The sequence below is a fragment of the Triticum aestivum genome, chromosome 7A, assembly GCF_018294505.1.
Source record: "Triticum aestivum cultivar Chinese Spring chromosome 7A, IWGSC CS RefSeq v2.1, whole genome shotgun sequence".
Taxonomy (NCBI): domain Eukaryota; kingdom Viridiplantae; phylum Streptophyta; class Magnoliopsida; order Poales; family Poaceae; genus Triticum; species Triticum aestivum.
The window spans coordinates 516,489,495-516,492,605 of record NC_057812.1 but is presented as its reverse complement, the minus strand read 5'-3'; positions in this window follow the sequence as shown (position 1 = coordinate 516,492,605).

Here is a 3,111-nt window from a genome sequence, read left to right as displayed (position 1 = left end):
GTCATACTAAATGTAAACTAACAGTAATGAATGCAAATGAGAGTGGTGCTCTCCAACTGGTGCTTTTTAATAAGAGGATGATGGCTCAACATGAAAGTAAATAGATAGGCCCTTCGCAGAGGGAATCAGGGATTTGTAGAGGTGCCAGAGCTCGGTTTTGAAATAGAGATTAATAATATTTTCAGCAGTATACTGATGTCTATAACACAACCTTCTTCTTGTAGACGTTGTTGGGCCTCCAAGTGCAGAGGTTTGTAGGACAGTAGCAAATTTCCCTCAAGTGGATGACCTAAGGTTTATCAATCTGTAGGAGGCATAGGATGAAGATGGTCTCTCTCAAGCAACCCTGCAACAAAATAACTAAGAGTCTCTTGTGTCCCCAACACACCCAATACAATGGTAAATTGTATAGGTGCACTAGTTCGGCGAAGAGATGGTGATACAAGTGGTATATGGATGGTAGATAAAGGTTTTTGTAATCTGAAAATATAAAACCAGCAAGGTAACTAATGATAAAAGTGAGCGTAAACGGTATTGCAATGCGTCGAAACAAGGCCTAGGGTTCATAATTTCACTAGTGCAAGTTCTCTCAACAATAATAACATAATTGGATCATATAACTATCCCTCAACATGCAACAAAGAGTCACTCCAAAGTCACTAATAGCGGAGAACAAATGAAGATATTATGGTAGGGTATGAAACCATCTCAAAGTTATCCTTTCTGATCGATCTATTCAAGAGTCGATAGTAAAATAACATGAAGCTATTCTTTCCGTTCAATCTATCATAGAGTTCGTACTAGAATAACACCTTAAGACACAAATCAACCAAAACCCTAATGTCACCTAGATACTCCAATGTCACCTCAAGTATCCGTGGGTATGATTATACGATATGTGTCACACAATCTCAGATTCATCTATTCAAACCAACACAAAGTACTTCAAAGAGTGCCCCAAAGATTCTACCGGAGAGTCAAGACGAAAACGTGTGCCAAACCCTATGCATAGGTTCATGGGCGGAACCTGCAAGTTGATCACCAAAACATACATCAAGTGGATCAATAGAATACCCCATTGTCACCACGGGTATCCCACGCAAGACATACAACAAGTGTTCTCAAATCCTTAAAGACTCAATCCGATAAGATAACTTGAAAGGGAAAACTCAATCCATTACAATAGAGTAGACGGGGAGAAACATCATAGGATCCAAATATAATAGCAAAGCTCGCGATACATCAAGATCGTACCACCTCAAGAACACGAGAGAGAGGGAGAGATCAAACACATAGCTACTGATACATACCCTCAGCCCCGAGGGAGAACTACTCTCTCCTCGTCATGGAGAGCACCGGGATGATGAAGATGGCCATCGGAGAGGGATTCCCCCCCTCCGGCAGGGTGCCGGAATGGGTCTAGATTGGTTTTCGGTGGCTACGGAGGCTTTTGGCGGCGGAACTCCTGATCTATTGTGCTCCTCGAAGTTTTTAGGGTATATGGGTATATATATGAGGAAGAAATACGTCAGGGGAGCCACGAGGGGCCCACGAGGGTGTAGGGAGCGCCCAGGGGGGTGGGAACACCCCCTGCCTCGTGCCTTCCTTGTTGCTTCCCTTACGTACACCCCAAGTCTTCTGGATTGCTTCCGTTCCAAAAATAAGTTTCGTGAAGTTTCAGGTCAATTGGACTCCGTATGATTTTCCTTTTCTGTGATACTCTAAAACAAGGAAAAAAATAGAAACTAGCATTGGCTCTAGGTTAATAGGTTAGTCCCAAAAATCATATAAAATAGCATATAAATGCATATAAAACATCCAAGGTTGATAATATAATAGCATGGAACAATCAAAAATTATAGATACGTTGGAGACGTATCAGCATCCCCAAGCTTAATTCCTGCTCGTCCTCGAGTAGGTAAATGATAAAAACAAAATTTTTGATGTGGAATGTTACCTAACATATTTATCGATGTAATTCTCTTTATTGTGGCAATATTCAGATCCATAAGAATCAAGACAAAAGTTTAATATTGACATAAAAATAATAATACTTCAAGCATACTAACAAAGCAATCATGTCTTCTCAAAATAACATGGCCAAATAAAGTTATCCCTACAAAATCATATAGTCTGGCTATGCTCCATCTTCACCACACAACGTATTTAAATCATGCACAACCCCGATGACAAGCCAAGCAATTGTTTCATAATTTTGATGTTTTCAAACTTTTTCAATCTTCACGCAATATATGAGCGTGAGTGATACGTCTCCAGCGTATCTATAATTTTTTATTGCTCCATGCTATATTATCTACTGCTTTGGACATTATTGGGCTTATTGTCCACTTTTATATTATTTTTGGGACTAACCTATTAACCGGAGGCCCAGCCCAGAATTGTTGTTTTTGCCTATTTTAGGGTTTCGAAGAAAAGGAATATCAAACGGAGTCCAAATGGAATGAAACCTTCGGGAACGTGATTTTCTCACCGAATACAACTCAGGAGACTTGGACCCTACGTCAAGCCAACTAACAGGAGGCCACGAGGTAGGGGGCGCACCTACCCCCCCAGGCGCACCCTCCACCCTCGTGGGCCCCTTGTTGCTCCATCGACGTACTTCTTCCTCCTATATATATCCACGTACCCCAAACGATCAGAACAGGAGCCAAAACCCTAATTCCACCGCCGTAACTTTCTGTATACACGAGATCCCATCTTGGGGCCTGTTCCGGAGCTCCGCCGGAGGGGGCATCAATCACAGAGGGCTTCTACATCAACACCATAGCCTCTCCGATGAAATGTGAGTAGTTTACTTCAGACCTACGGGTCCATAGTTAGTAGCTAGATGGCTTCTTCTCTCTTTTTGGATCTCAATACAATGTTCTCCCCCTCTCTTGTGGAGATCTATTCGATGTAATCTTCTTTTTGCGGTGTGTTTGTTGAGACCGATGAATTGTGGGTTTATGATCAAGTCTATCTATGAATAATATTTGAATCTTCTCTGAATTATTTTATGTGTGATTGGTTATCTTTGCAAGTCTCTTCGAATTATCAGTTTGGTTTGGCCTACTAGATAGATCTTTCTTGCAATGGGAGAAGTGCTTAGCT